The sequence below is a fragment of the Hyla sarda genome, chromosome 6, assembly GCF_029499605.1.
Source record: "Hyla sarda isolate aHylSar1 chromosome 6, aHylSar1.hap1, whole genome shotgun sequence".
NCBI classification, from domain to species: domain Eukaryota; kingdom Metazoa; phylum Chordata; class Amphibia; order Anura; family Hylidae; genus Hyla; species Hyla sarda.
The window spans coordinates 281,298,200-281,311,237 of NC_079194.1; the positions used below are offsets into that span (position 1 = coordinate 281,298,200).

The 13,038-nt window shown below is 42.0% G+C and overlaps 26 non-coding genes across 26 annotated transcripts; 17 read left to right on the forward strand and 9 right to left on the reverse strand.

Moving 5' to 3' along the window:
- Window positions 1-232: 232 nt before the first annotated feature.
- On the forward strand, window positions 233-306 carry TRNAT-UGU (transfer RNA threonine (anticodon UGU)). Its single transcript has one exon. It is a non-coding gene; the product is annotated as a tRNA-Thr (tRNA).
- A 377-nt stretch (window positions 307-683) lies between these two features.
- On the reverse strand, window positions 684-765 carry TRNAS-GCU (transfer RNA serine (anticodon GCU)). Its single transcript has one exon. It is a non-coding gene; the product is annotated as a tRNA-Ser (tRNA).
- A 228-nt stretch (window positions 766-993) lies between these two features.
- TRNAT-AGU (transfer RNA threonine (anticodon AGU)) lies at window positions 994-1,067 on the forward strand. Its single transcript has one exon. It is a non-coding gene; the product is annotated as a tRNA-Thr (tRNA).
- Window positions 1,068-1,669: 602 nt separating this feature from the next.
- TRNAT-UGU (transfer RNA threonine (anticodon UGU)) lies at window positions 1,670-1,743 on the forward strand. Its single transcript has one exon. It is a non-coding gene; the product is annotated as a tRNA-Thr (tRNA).
- A 377-nt stretch (window positions 1,744-2,120) lies between these two features.
- Window positions 2,121-2,202, reverse strand: TRNAS-GCU (transfer RNA serine (anticodon GCU)). Its single transcript has one exon. It is a non-coding gene; the product is annotated as a tRNA-Ser (tRNA).
- Window positions 2,203-2,430: 228 nt separating this feature from the next.
- Window positions 2,431-2,504, forward strand: TRNAT-AGU (transfer RNA threonine (anticodon AGU)). The gene has a single exon. It is a non-coding gene; the product is annotated as a tRNA-Thr (tRNA).
- Window positions 2,505-3,105: 601 nt separating this feature from the next.
- TRNAT-UGU (transfer RNA threonine (anticodon UGU)) lies at window positions 3,106-3,179 on the forward strand. The gene has a single exon. It is a non-coding gene; the product is annotated as a tRNA-Thr (tRNA).
- A 377-nt stretch (window positions 3,180-3,556) lies between these two features.
- TRNAS-GCU (transfer RNA serine (anticodon GCU)) lies at window positions 3,557-3,638 on the reverse strand. The gene has a single exon. It is a non-coding gene; the product is annotated as a tRNA-Ser (tRNA).
- A 228-nt stretch (window positions 3,639-3,866) lies between these two features.
- On the forward strand, window positions 3,867-3,940 carry TRNAT-AGU (transfer RNA threonine (anticodon AGU)). Its single transcript has one exon. It is a non-coding gene; the product is annotated as a tRNA-Thr (tRNA).
- A 602-nt stretch (window positions 3,941-4,542) lies between these two features.
- On the forward strand, window positions 4,543-4,616 carry TRNAT-UGU (transfer RNA threonine (anticodon UGU)). Its single transcript has one exon. It is a non-coding gene; the product is annotated as a tRNA-Thr (tRNA).
- A 377-nt stretch (window positions 4,617-4,993) lies between these two features.
- On the reverse strand, window positions 4,994-5,075 carry TRNAS-GCU (transfer RNA serine (anticodon GCU)). The gene has a single exon. It is a non-coding gene; the product is annotated as a tRNA-Ser (tRNA).
- Window positions 5,076-5,303: 228 nt separating this feature from the next.
- On the forward strand, window positions 5,304-5,377 carry TRNAT-AGU (transfer RNA threonine (anticodon AGU)). The gene has a single exon. It is a non-coding gene; the product is annotated as a tRNA-Thr (tRNA).
- A 617-nt stretch (window positions 5,378-5,994) lies between these two features.
- TRNAT-UGU (transfer RNA threonine (anticodon UGU)) lies at window positions 5,995-6,068 on the forward strand. The gene has a single exon. It is a non-coding gene; the product is annotated as a tRNA-Thr (tRNA).
- A 377-nt stretch (window positions 6,069-6,445) lies between these two features.
- On the reverse strand, window positions 6,446-6,527 carry TRNAS-GCU (transfer RNA serine (anticodon GCU)). The gene has a single exon. It is a non-coding gene; the product is annotated as a tRNA-Ser (tRNA).
- A 228-nt stretch (window positions 6,528-6,755) lies between these two features.
- On the forward strand, window positions 6,756-6,829 carry TRNAT-AGU (transfer RNA threonine (anticodon AGU)). The gene has a single exon. It is a non-coding gene; the product is annotated as a tRNA-Thr (tRNA).
- Window positions 6,830-7,429: 600 nt separating this feature from the next.
- On the forward strand, window positions 7,430-7,503 carry TRNAT-UGU (transfer RNA threonine (anticodon UGU)). Its single transcript has one exon. It is a non-coding gene; the product is annotated as a tRNA-Thr (tRNA).
- A 377-nt stretch (window positions 7,504-7,880) lies between these two features.
- Window positions 7,881-7,962, reverse strand: TRNAS-GCU (transfer RNA serine (anticodon GCU)). The gene has a single exon. It is a non-coding gene; the product is annotated as a tRNA-Ser (tRNA).
- A 919-nt stretch (window positions 7,963-8,881) lies between these two features.
- On the forward strand, window positions 8,882-8,955 carry TRNAT-UGU (transfer RNA threonine (anticodon UGU)). Its single transcript has one exon. It is a non-coding gene; the product is annotated as a tRNA-Thr (tRNA).
- A 377-nt stretch (window positions 8,956-9,332) lies between these two features.
- On the reverse strand, window positions 9,333-9,414 carry TRNAS-GCU (transfer RNA serine (anticodon GCU)). The gene has a single exon. It is a non-coding gene; the product is annotated as a tRNA-Ser (tRNA).
- Window positions 9,415-9,642: 228 nt separating this feature from the next.
- On the forward strand, window positions 9,643-9,716 carry TRNAT-AGU (transfer RNA threonine (anticodon AGU)). The gene has a single exon. It is a non-coding gene; the product is annotated as a tRNA-Thr (tRNA).
- Window positions 9,717-10,317: 601 nt separating this feature from the next.
- On the forward strand, window positions 10,318-10,391 carry TRNAT-UGU (transfer RNA threonine (anticodon UGU)). The gene has a single exon. It is a non-coding gene; the product is annotated as a tRNA-Thr (tRNA).
- Window positions 10,392-10,768: 377 nt separating this feature from the next.
- TRNAS-GCU (transfer RNA serine (anticodon GCU)) lies at window positions 10,769-10,850 on the reverse strand. Its single transcript has one exon. It is a non-coding gene; the product is annotated as a tRNA-Ser (tRNA).
- A 228-nt stretch (window positions 10,851-11,078) lies between these two features.
- Window positions 11,079-11,152, forward strand: TRNAT-AGU (transfer RNA threonine (anticodon AGU)). Its single transcript has one exon. It is a non-coding gene; the product is annotated as a tRNA-Thr (tRNA).
- Window positions 11,153-11,754: 602 nt separating this feature from the next.
- On the forward strand, window positions 11,755-11,828 carry TRNAT-UGU (transfer RNA threonine (anticodon UGU)). The gene has a single exon. It is a non-coding gene; the product is annotated as a tRNA-Thr (tRNA).
- Window positions 11,829-12,205: 377 nt separating this feature from the next.
- Window positions 12,206-12,287, reverse strand: TRNAS-GCU (transfer RNA serine (anticodon GCU)). Its single transcript has one exon. It is a non-coding gene; the product is annotated as a tRNA-Ser (tRNA).
- Window positions 12,288-12,515: 228 nt separating this feature from the next.
- On the forward strand, window positions 12,516-12,589 carry TRNAT-AGU (transfer RNA threonine (anticodon AGU)). The gene has a single exon. It is a non-coding gene; the product is annotated as a tRNA-Thr (tRNA).
- Window positions 12,590-13,038: the final 449 nt, after the last annotated feature.

Sequence of the window (13,038 nt, forward strand, 5' to 3'; positions counted from 1 at the left end):
CTCGGCCACCTCGTCTTTAAAAGGCAACCACTCCAGGTGAGACATTCTGACAACATGATCAATAAGTCTTTGGCTGCATTTTCATTGAAGGTCACATATTAAGCACTGGCTGAATGGACCGTAACTCAAAAAATGCAAGCTTCAACTGCTCCGTCAATATACAGCATTTTGTAGACATTTTAATCATTGCATAGCAATTCCCATTTTCTGACTTTAAGGCAAGGGTTGTCATGGCGCTGTGGCTTAGTTGGTTAAAGCGCCTGTCTTGTAAACAGGAGATCCTGAGTTCGAATCTCAGCAGTGCCTTTCTTTCTTTGCAATTTTGAGCTTTTCATACCAAGAAGTAGACGTTCAATCATATGTGACTTCAAACTTGTCTATCCCACAGTCCTAAGAATGTCCGAGCAAAGTCAAAAATATGTATGCTGGCTGAATGCCCAAAAGAAGGAAATGTCCTCATCTTCTTTATTGGATAGTATTAAGCACCATGCAAGAGAAATGGAAAAACAATGCAGGATTACTAATGCCAGGTTGATAGGTCACATGAGGCACGTTTCTGAATCAAAAATAGAAAACTGCCATGGTGGCAGCATCCACTGCATATGCTGACAATAAAGTATCTACAAGGCAAGTTGCAAAGAATCTACTAGGCAAGCTGCAAAGTGGTAAAAGGTAGAAGAAACCGACAAGGATGGGATTTGAACCCATGCATGCAGAGCACAATGGATTAGCAGTCCATCGCCTTAACCACTCGGCCACCTCGTCTACATAAGTCCCTACCTCCAGATGATAGATTCTGAGAACAGGGTCAAAAAGTTTTTTGCTGCATTTTTATTGAAGGTCACAGATCAGGCACTGGCTGAGGGGACCGTAACTCCAAGTTGGTGAAAAAATGCAAGCTGCAACCACTCCATCAATGCACAACATTTAGTAGAAATTATAATCATTGCGTAAGAAATTCCCATTTTCTGGCTTTTCTGCTGGACTTCATGTGGTGCTGTGGCTTAGTTGGGTAAAGCGCCTGTCTAGTAAACAGGAGATCCTGAGTTCAAATCTCAGCAGTGCCTTTTTTTCCCACTAAATTTTAAGCTTTTCATACCAAAAAGCAGATGTTCAATCCTATCTGACATCAATATTGACCATCCCACAGCCCTAAGACAGTCCGAGCAAAGTCAAAAATATGGATGCTGGCTAAACGTCCAAAAGAAAGAAATGTCCTCATCTTCTTTATAGGATAGCATTAAGCACCATGCAAGAGGAATTGGAAAACAAGGCAGGATTTCTAAGGCCTGGTTGATAGGTCACGTAACGCACCCTTCTGGATTGGAAATAGAAAACTCCCATGCCTGCAAAGACAATAAAAAATCTACAAAGCAAGATACCAAGTTGGAAAAGGCATGCAGAGCACAATGGATTAGCCGTCCATCGACTTAACCCCTCGGCCACCTCGTCTTTAAAAGGCAACCACTCCAGGTGAGACATTCTGACAACATGATCAACAAGTCTTTGGCTGCATTTTCATTGAAGGTCACATATTAAGCACTGGCTGAATGGACCGTAACTCAAAAAATGCAAGCTGCAACTGCTCCGTCAATATACAGCATTTTGTAGACATTTTAATCATTGCATAGCAATTCCCATTTTCTGACTTTAAGGCAAGGGTTGTCATGGCGCTGTGGCTTAGTTGGTTAAAGCGCCTGTCTTGTAAACAGGAGATCCTGAGTTCGAATCTCAGCAGTGCCTTTCTTTCTTTGCAATTTTGAGCTTTTCATACCAAGAAGTAGACGTTCAATCATATGTGACTTCAAACTTGTCTATCCCACAGTCCTAAGAATGTCCGAGCAAAGTCAAAAATATGTATGCTGGCTGAATGCCCAAAAGAAGGAAATGTCCTCATCTTCTTTATTGGATAGTATTAAGCACCATGCAAGAGAAATGGAAAAACAATGCAGGATTACTAATGCCAGGTTGATAGGTCACATGAGGCACGTTTCTGAATCAAAAATAGAAAACTGCCATGGTGGCAGCATCCACTGCATATGCTGACAATAAAGTATCTACAAGGCAAGTTGCAAAGAATCTACTAGGCAAGCTGCAAAGTGGTAAAAGGTAGAAGGAACCGACAAGGATGGGATTTGAACCCATGCATGCAGAGCACAATGGATTAGCAGTCCATCACCTTAACCACTCGGCCACCTCGTCTACATAAGTCCCTACCTCCAGGTGATAGATTCTGAGAACAGGGTCAAAAAGTTTTTTGCTGCATTTTTATTGAAGGTCACAGATCAGGCACTAGCTGAGGGGACCGTAACTCCAAGTTGGTGAAAAAATGCAAGCTGCAACCACTCCATCAATGCACAACATTTAGTAGAAATTTGAATCATTGCGTAAGAAATTCCCATTTTCTGGCTTTTCTGCTGGACTTCACTTGGCGCTGTGGCTTAGGTGGTTAAAGCGCCTGTCTAGTAAACAGGAGATTCTGAGTTCAAATCTCAGCAGTGCCTTTTTTTCCCCTAAATTTTAAGCTTTTCATACCAAAAAGCAGATGTCCAATCCTATCTGACATCAATATTGTCCATTCCACAGCCCTAAGACAGTCCGAGCAAAGTCAAAAATATGGATGCTGGCTAAACGCCCAAAAGAAAGAAATGTCCTCATCTTCTTTATAGGATAGCAATAAGCACCATGCAAGAGGAATTGGAAAACAAGGCAGGATTTCTAAGGCCTGGTAGATAGGTCACGTAACGCACCCTTCTGGATTGGAAATAGAAAACTCCCATGCCTGCAAAGACAATAAAAAATCTACAAAGCAAGATACCAAGTTGGAAAAGGCATGCAGAGCACAATGGATTAGCCGTCCATCGACTTAACCCCTCGGCCACCTCGTCTTTAAAAGGCAACCACTCCAGGTGAGACATTCTGACAACATGATCAACAAGTCTTTGGCTGCATTTTCATTGAAGGTCACATATTAAGCACTGGCTGAATGGACCGTAACTCAAAAAATGCAAGCTGCAACTGCTCCGTCAATATACAGCATTTTGTAGACATTTTAATCATTGCATAGCAATTCCCATTTTCTGACTTTAAGGCAAGGGTTGTCATGGCGCTGTGGCTTAGTTGGTTAAAGCGCCTGTCTTGTAAACAGGAGATCCTGAGTTCGAATCTCAGCAGTGCCTTTCTTTCTTTGCAATTTTGAGCTTTTCATACCAAGAAGTAGACGTTCAATCATATGTGACTTCAAACTTGTCTATCCCACAGTCCTAAGAATGTCCGAGCAAAGTCAAAAATATGTATGCTGGCTGAATGCCCAAAAGAAGGAAATGTCCTCATCTTCTTTATTGGATAGTATTAAGCACCATGCAAGAGAAATGGAAAAACAATGCAGGATTACTAATGCCAGGTTGATAGGTCACATGAGGCACGTTTCTGAATCAAAAATAGAAAACTGCCATGGTGGCAGCATCCACTGCATATGCTGACAATAAAGTATCTACAAGGCAAGTTGCAAAGAATCTACTAGGCAAGCTGCAAAGTGGTAAAAGGTAGAAGAAACCGACAAGGATGGGATTTGAACCCATGCATGCAGAGCACAATGGATTAGCAGTCCATCGCCTTAACCACTCGGCCACCTCGTCTACATAAGTCCCTACCTCCAGATGATAGATTCTGAGAACAGGGTCAAAAAGTTTTTTGCTGCATTTTTATTGAAGGTCACAGATCAGGCACTGGCTGAGGGGACCGTAACTCCAAGTTGGTGAAAAAATGCAAGCTGCAACCACTCCATCAATGCACAACATTTAGTAGAAATTATAATCATTGCGTAAGAAATTCCCATTTTCTGGCTTTTCTGCTGGACTTCATGTGGTGCTGTGGCTTAGTTGGGTAAAGCGCCTGTCTAGTAAACAGGAGATCCTGAGTTCAAATCTCAGCAGTGCCTTTTTTTCCCACTAAATTTTAAGCTTTTCATACCAAAAAGCAGATGTTCAATCCTATCTGACATCAATATTGACCATCCCACAGCCCTAAGACAGTCCGAGCAAAGTCAAAAATATGGATGCTGGCTAAACGTCCAAAAGAAAGAAATGTCCTCATCTTCTTTATAGGATAGCATTAAGCACCATGCAAGAGGAATTGGAAAACAAGGCAGGATTTCTAAGGCCTGGTTGATAGGTCACGTAACGCACCCTTCTGGATTGGAAATAGAAAACTCCCATGCCTGCAAAGACAATAAAAAATCTACAAAGCAAGATACCAAGTTGGAAAAGGCATGCAGAGCACAATGGATTAGCCGTCCATCGACTTAACCCCTCGGCCACCTCGTCTTTAAAAGGCAACCACTCCAGGTGAGACATTCTGACAACATGATCAACAAGTCTTTGGCTGCATTTTCATTGAAGGTCACATATTAAGCACTGGCTGAATGGACCGTAACTCAAAAAATGCAAGCTGCAACTGCTCCGTCAATATACAGCATTTTGTAGACATTTTAATCATTGCATAGCAATTCCCATTTTCTGACTTTAAGGCAAGGGTTGTCATGGCGCTGTGGCTTAGTTGGTTAAAGCGCCTGTCTTGTAAACAGGAGATCCTGAGTTCGAATCTCAGCAGTGCCTTTCTTTCTTTGCAATTTTGAGCTTTTCATACCAAGAAGTAGACGTTCAATCATATGTGACTTCAAACTTGTCTATCCCACAGTCCTAAGAATGTCCGAGCAAAGTCAAAAATATGTATGCTGGCTGAATGCCCAAAAGAAGGAAATGTCCTCATCTTCTTTATTGGATAGTATTAAGCACCATGCAAGAGAAATGGAAAAACAATGCAGGATTACTAATGCCAGGTTGATAGGTCACATGAGGCACGTTTCTGAATCAAAAATAGAAAACTGCCATGGTGGCAGCATCCACTGCATATGCTGACAATAAAGTATCTACAAGGCAAGTTGCAAAGAATCTACTAGGCAAGCTGCAAAGTGGTAAAAGGTAGAAGAAACCGACAAGGATGGGATTTGAACCCATGCATGCAGAGCACAATGGATTAGCAGTCCATCGCCTTAACCACTCGGCCACCTCGTCTACATAAGTCCCTACCTCCAGATGATAGATTCTGAGAACAGGGTCAAAAAGTTTTTTGCTGCATTTTTATTGAAGGTCACAGATCAGGCACTGGCTGAGGGGACCGTAACTCCAAGTTGGTGAAAAAATGCAAGCTGCAACCACTCCATCAATGCACAACATTTAGTAGAAATTTGAATCATTGCGTAAGAAATTCCCATTTTCTGGCTTTTCTGCTGGACTTCATGTGGTGCTGTGGCTTAGTTGGGTAAAGCGCCTGTCTAGTAAACAGGAGATCCTGAGTTCAAATCTCAGCAGTGCCTTTTTTCCCACTAAATTTTAAGCTTTTCATACCAAAAAGCAGATGTTCAATCCTATCTGACATCAATATTGACCATCCCACAGCCCTAAGACAGTCCGAGCAAAGTCAAAAATATGGATGCTGGCTAAACGTCCAAAAGAAAGAAATGTCCTCATCTTCTTTATAGGATAGCATTAAGCACCATGCAAGAGGAATTGGAAAACAAGGCAGGATTTCTAAGGCCTGGTTGATAGGTCACGTAATGCACCCTTCTGGATTGGAAATAGAAAACTCCCATGCCTGCAAAGACAATAAAAAATCTACAAAGCAAGATACCAAGTTGGAAAAGGCATGCAGAGCACAATGGATTAGCCGTCCATCGACTTAACCCCTCGGCCACCTCGTCTTTAAAAGGCAACCACTCCAGGTGAGACATTCTGACAACATGATCAACAAGTCTTTGGCTGCATTTTCATTGAAGGTCACATATTAAGCACTGGCTGAATGGACCGTAACTCAAAAAATGCAAGCTGCAACTGCTCCGTCAATATACAGCATTTTGTAGACATTTTAATCATTGCATAGCAATTCCCATTTTCTGACTTTCTGACTTTCTGACTTTTTTGCATTGGTTGTCATGGCGCTGTGGCTTAGTTGGTTAAAGCGCCTGTCTTGTAAACAGGAGATCCTGAGTTCGAATCTTAGCAGTGCCTTTCTTTCTTTGCAATTTTGAGCTTTTCATACCAAGAAGTAGACGTTCAATCATATGTGACTTCAAACTTGTCTATCCCACAGTCCTAAGAATGTCCGAGCAAAGTCAAAAATATGTATGCTGGCTGAATGCCCAAAAGAAGGAAATGTCCTCATCTTCTTTATTGGATAGTATTAAGCACCATGCAAGAGAAATGGAAAAACAATGCAGGATTACTAATGCCAGGTTGATAGGTCACATGAGGCACGTTTCTGAATCAAAAATAGAAAACTGCCATGGTGGGAGCATCCACTGCATATGCTGACAATAAAGAATCTACAAGGCAAGTTGCAAAGAATCTACTAGGCAAGCTGCAAAGTGGTAAAAAGTAGAAGAAACCGACGAGGATGGGATTTGAACCCATGCATGCAGAGCACAATGGATTAGCAGTCCATCGCCTTAACCACTCGGCCACCTCGTCTACATAAGTCCCTACCTCCAGGTGATAGATTCTGAGAACAGGGTCAAAAAGTTTTTTGCTGCATTTTTATTGAAGGTCACAGATCAGGCACTGGCTGAGGGGACCGTAACTCCAAGTTGGTGAAAAAATGCAAGCTGCAACCACTCCATCAATGCACAACATTTAGTAGACATTTGAATAATTGCGTAAGAAATTCCCATTTTCTGGCTTTTCTGCTGGACTTCATGTGGTGCTGTGGCTTAGTTGGTTAAAGTGCCTGTCTAGTAAACAGGAGATCCTGAGTTCAAATCTCAGCAGTGCCTTTTTCCCCCTAAATTTTAAGCTTTTCATACCAAAAAGCAGATGTTCAATCCTATCTGACATCAATATTGACCATCCCACAGCCCTAAGACAGTCCGAGCAAAGTCAAAAATATGGATGCTGGCTAAACGTCCAAAAGAAAGAAATGTCCTCATCTTCTTTATAGGATAGCATTAAGCACCATGCAAGAGGAATTGGAAAACAAGGCAGGATTTCTAAGGCCTGGTTGATAGGTCACGTAACGCACCCTTCTGGATTGGAAATAGAAAACTCCCATGCCTGCAAAGACAATAAAAAATCTACAAAGCAAGATACCAAGTTGGAAAAGGCATGCAGAGCACAATGGATTAGCCGTCCATCGACTTAACCCCTCGGCCACCTCGTCTTTAAAAGGCAACCACTCCAGGTGAGACATTCTGACAACATGATCAATAAGTCTTTGGCTGCATTTTCATTGAAGGTCACATATTAAGCACTGGCTGAATGGACCGTAACTCAAAAAATGCAAGCTTCAACTGCTCCGTCAATATACAGCATTTTGTAGACATTTTAATCATTGCATAGCAATTCCCATTTTCTGACTTTAAGGCAAGGGTTGTCATGGCGCTGTGGCTTAGTTGGTTAAAGCGCCTGTCTTGTAAACAGGAGATCCTGAGTTCGAATCTCAGCAGTGCCTTTCTTTCTTTGCAATTTTGAGCTTTTCATACCAAGAAGTAGACGTTCAATCATATGTGACTTCAAACTTGTCTATCCCACAGTCCTAAGAATGTCCGAGCAAAGTCAAAAATATGTATGCTGGCTGAATGCCCAAAAGAAGGAAATGTCCTCATCTTCTTTATTGGATTGTATTAAGCACCATGCAAGAGAAATGGAAAAACAATGCAGGATTACTAATGCCAGGTTGATAGGTCACATGAGGCACGTTTCTGAATCAAAAATAGAAAACTGCCATGGTGGCAGCATCCACTGCATATGCTGACAATAAAGAATCTACAAGGCAAGTTGCAAAGAATCTACTAGGCAATCTGCAAAGTGGTAAAAGGTAGAAGGAACCGACAAGGATGGGATTTGAACCCATGCATGCAGAGCACAATGGATTAGCAGTCCATCACCTTAACCACTCGGCCACCTCGTCTACATAAGTCCCTACCTCCAGGTGATAGATTCTGAGAACAGGGTCAAAAAGTTTTTTGCTGCATTTTTATTGAAGGTCACAGATCAGGCACTAGCTGAGGGGACCGTAACTCCAAGTTGGTGAAAAAATGCAAGCTGCAACCACTCCATCAATGCACAACATTTAGTAGAAATTTGAATCATTGCGTAAGAAATTCCCATTTTCTGGCTTTTCTGCTGGACTTCACTTGGCTTAGGTGGTTAAAGCGCCTGTCTAGTAAACAGGAGATTCTGAGTTCAAATCTCAGCAGTGCCTTTTTTTCCCCTAAATTTTAAGCTTTTCATACCAAAAAGCAGATGTCCAATCCTATCTGACATCAATATTGTCCATTCCACAGCCCTAAGACAGTCCGAGCAAAGTCAAAAATATGGATGCTGGCTAAACGCCCAAAAGAAAGAAATGTCCTCATCTTCTTTATAGGATAGCAATAAGCACCATGCAAGAGGAATTGGAAAACAAGGCAGGATTTCTAAGGCCTGGTAGATAGGTCACGTAACGCACCCTTCTGGATTGGAAATAGAAAACTCCCATGCCTGCAAAGACAATAAAAAATCTACAAAGCAAGATACCAAGTTGGAAAAGGCATGCAGAGCACAATGGATTAGCCGTCCATCGACTTAACCCCTCGGCCACCTCGTCTTTAAAAGGCAACCACTCCAGGTGAGACATTCTGACAACATGATCAACAAGTCTTTGGCTGCATTTTCATTGAAGGTCACATATTAAGCACTGGCTGAATGGACCGTAACTCAAAAAATGCAAGCTGCAACTGCTCCGTCAATATACAGCATTTTGTAGACATTTTAATCATTGCATAGCAATTCCCATTTTCTGACCTTCTGACTTTCTGACTTTCTGACTTTTTTGCATTGGTTGTCATGGCGCTGTGGCTTAGTTGGTTAAAGCGCCTGTCTTGTAAACAGGAGATCCTGAGTTCGAATCTTAGCAGTGCCTTTCTTTCTTTGCAATTTTGAGCTTTTCATACCAAGAAGTAGACGTTCAATCATATGTGACTTCAAACTTGTCTATCCCACAGTCCTAAGAATGTCCGAGCAAAGTCAAAAATATGTATGCTGGCTGAATGCCCAAAAGAAGGAAATGTCCTCATCTTCTTTATTGGATAGTATTAAGCACCATGCAAGAGAAATGGAAAAACAATGCAGGATTACTAATGCCAGGTTGATAGGTCACATGAGGCACGTTTCTGAATCAAAAATAGAAAACTGCCATGGTGGGAGCATCCACTGCATATGCTGACAATAAAGAATCTACAAGGCAAGTTGCAAAGAATCTACTAGGCAAGCTGCAAAGTGGTAAAAAGTAGAAGAAACCGACGAGGATGGGATTTGAACCCATGCATGCAGAGCACAATGGATTAGCAGTCCATCGCCTTAACCACTCGGCCACCTCGTCTACATAAGTCCCTACCTCCAGGTGATAGATTCTGAGAACAGGGTCAAAAAGTTTTTTGCTGCATTTTTATTGAAGGTCACAGATCAGGCACTGGCTGAGGGGACCGTAACTCCAAGTTGGTGAAAAAATGCAAGCTGCAACCACTCCATCAATGCACAACATTTAGTAGACATTTGAATAATTGCGTAAGAAATTCCCATTTTCTGGCTTTTCTGCTGGACTTCATGTGGTGCTGTGGCTTAGTTGGTTAAAGTGCCTGTCTAGTAAACAGGAGATCCTGAGTTCAAATCTCAGCAGTGCCTTTTTTCCCCCTAAATTTTAAGCTTTTCATACCAAAAAGCAGATGTTCAATCCTATCTGACATCAATATTGACCATCCCACAGCCCTAAGACAGTCCGAGCAAAGTCAAAAATATGGATGCTGGCTAAACGTCCAAAAGAAAGAAATGTCCTCATCTTCTTTATAGGATAGCATTAAGCACCATGCAAGAGGAATTGGAAAACAAGGCAGGATTTCTAAGGCCTGGTTGATAGGTCACGTAACGCACCCTTCTGGATTGGAAATAGAAAACTCCCATGCCTGCAAAGACAATAAAAAATCTACAAAGCAAGATACCAAGTTGGAAAAGGCATGCAGAGCACAATGGATTAGCCGTCCATCGACTTAACCCCTCGGCCACCTCGTCTTTAAAAGGCAACCACTCCAGGTGAGACATTCTGACAACATGATCAATAAGTCTTTGGCTGCATTTTCATTGAAGGTCACATATTAAGCACTGGCTGAATGGACCGTAACTCAAAAAATGCAAGCTTCAACTGCTCCGTCAATATACAGCATTTTGTAGACATTTTAATCATTGCATAGCAATTCCCATTTTCTGACTTTAAGGCAAGGGTTGTCATGGCGCTGTGGCTTAGTTGGTTAAAGCGCCTGTCTTGTAAACAGGAGATCCTGAGTTCGAATCTCAGCAGTGCCTTTCTTTCTTTGCAATTTTGAGCTTTTCATACCAAGAAGTAGACGTTCAATCATATGTGACTTCAAACTTGTCTATCCCACAGTCCTAAGAATGTCCGAGCAAAGTCAAAAATATGTATGCTGGCTGAATGCCCAAAAGAAGGAAATGTCCTCATCTTCTTTATTGGATAGTATTAAGCACCATGCAAGAGAAATGGAAAAACAATGCAGGATTACTAATGCCAGGTTGATAGGTCACATGAGGCACGTTTCTGAATCAAAAATAGAAAACTGCCATGGTGGCAGCATCCACTGCATATGCTGACAATAAAGTATCTACAAGGCAAGTTGCAAAGAATCTACTAGGCAAGCTGCAAAGTGGTAAAAGGTAGAAGAAACCGACAAGGATGGGATTTGAACCCATGCATGCAGAGCACAATGGATTAGCAGTCCATCGCCTTAACCACTCGGCCACCTCGTCTACATAAGTCCCTACCTCCAGATGATAGATTCTGAGAACAGGGTCAAAAAGTTTTTTGCTGCATTTTTATTGAAGGTCACAGATCAGGCACTGGCTGAGGGGACCGTAACTCCAAGTTGGTGAAAAAATGCAAGCTGCAACCACTCCATCAATGCACAACATTTAGTAGAAATTATAATCATTGCGTAAGAAATTCCCATTTTCTGGCTTTTCTGCTGGACTTCATGTGGTGCTGTGGCTTAGTTGGGTAAAGCGCCTGTCTAGTAAACAGGAGATCCTGAGTTCAAATCTCAGCAGTGCCTTTTTTTCCCACTAAATTTTAAGCTTTTCATACCAAAAAGCAGATGTTCAATCCTATCTGACATCAATATTGACCATCCCACAGCCCTAAGACAGTCCGAGCAAAGTCAAAAATATGGATGCTGGCTAAACGTCCAAAAGAAAGAAATGTCCTCATCTTCTTTATAGGATAGCATTAAGCACCATGCAAGAGGAATTGGAAAACAAGGCAGGATTTCTAAGGCCTGGTTGATAGGTCACGTAACGCACCCTTCTGGATTGGAAATAGAAAACTCCCATGCCTGCAAAGACAATAAAAAATCTACAAAGCAAGATACCAAGTTGGAAAAGGCATGCAGAGCACAATGGATTAGCCGTCCATCGACTTAACCCCTCGGCCACCTCGTCTTTAAAAGGCAACCACTCCAGGTGAGACATTCTGACAACATGATCAACAAGTCTTTGGCTGCATTTTCATTGAAGGTCACATATTAAGCACTGGCTGAATGGACCGTAACTCAAAAAATGCAAGCTGCAACTGCTCCGTCAATATACAGCATTTTGTAGACATTTTAATCATTGCATAGCAATTCCCATTTTCTGACTTTAAGGCAAGGGTTGTCATGGCGCTGTGGCTTAGTTGGTTAAAGCGCCTGTCTTGTAAACAGGAGATCCTGAGTTCGAATCTCAGCAGTGCCTTTCTTTCTTTGCAATTTTGAGCTTTTCATACCAAGAAGTAGACGTTCAATCATATGTGACTTCAAACTTGTCTATCCCACAGTCCTAAGAATGTCCGAGCAAAGTCAAAAATATGTATGCTGGCTGAATGCCCAAAAGAAGGAAATGTCCTCATCTTCTTTATTGGATAGTATTAAGCACCATGCAAGAGAAATGGAAAAACAATGCAGGATTACTAATGCCAGGTTGATAGGTCACATGAGGCACGTTTCTGAATCAAAAATAGAAAACTGCCATGGTGGCAGCATCCACTGCATATGCTGACAATAAAGTATCTACAAGGCAAGTTGCAAAGAATCTACTAGGCAAGCTGCAAAGTGGTAAAAGGTAGAAGGAACCGACAAGGATGGGATTTGAACCCATGCATGCAGAGCACAATGGATTAGCAGTCCATCACCTTAACCACTCGGCCACCTCGTCTACATAAGTCCCTACCTCCAGGTGATAGATTCTGAGAACAGGGTCAAAAAGTTTTTTGCTGCATTTTTATTGAAGGTCACAGATCAGGCACTAGCTGAGGGGACCGTAACTCCAAGTTGGTGAAAAAATGCAAGCTGCAACCACTCCATCAATGCACAACATTTAGTAGAAATTTGAATCATTGCGTAAGAAATTCCCATTTTCTGGCTTTTCTGCTGGACTTCACTTGGCGCTGTGGCTTAGGTGGTTAAAGCGCCTGTCTAGTAAACAGGAGATTCTGAGTTCAAATCTCAGCAGTGCCTTTTTTTCCCCTAAATTTTAAGCTTTTCATACCAAAAAGCAGATGTCCAATCCTATCTGACATCAATATTGTCCATTCCACAGCCCTAAGACAGTCCGAGCAAAGTCAAAAATATGGATGCTGGCTAAACGCCCAAAAGAAAGAAATGTCCTCATCTTCTTTATAGGATAGCAATAAGCACCATGCAAGAGGAATTGGAAAACAAGGCAGGATTTCTAAGGCCTGGTAGATAGGTCACGTAACGCACCCTTCTGGATTGGAAATAGAAAACTCCCATGCCTGCAAAGACAATAAAAAATCTACAAAGCAAGATACCAAGTTGGAAAAGGCATGCAGAGCACAATGGATTAGCCGTCCATCGACTTAACCCCTCGGCCACCTCGTCTTTAAAAGGCAACCACTCCAGGTGAGACATTCTGACAACATGATCAACAAGTCTTTGGCTGCATT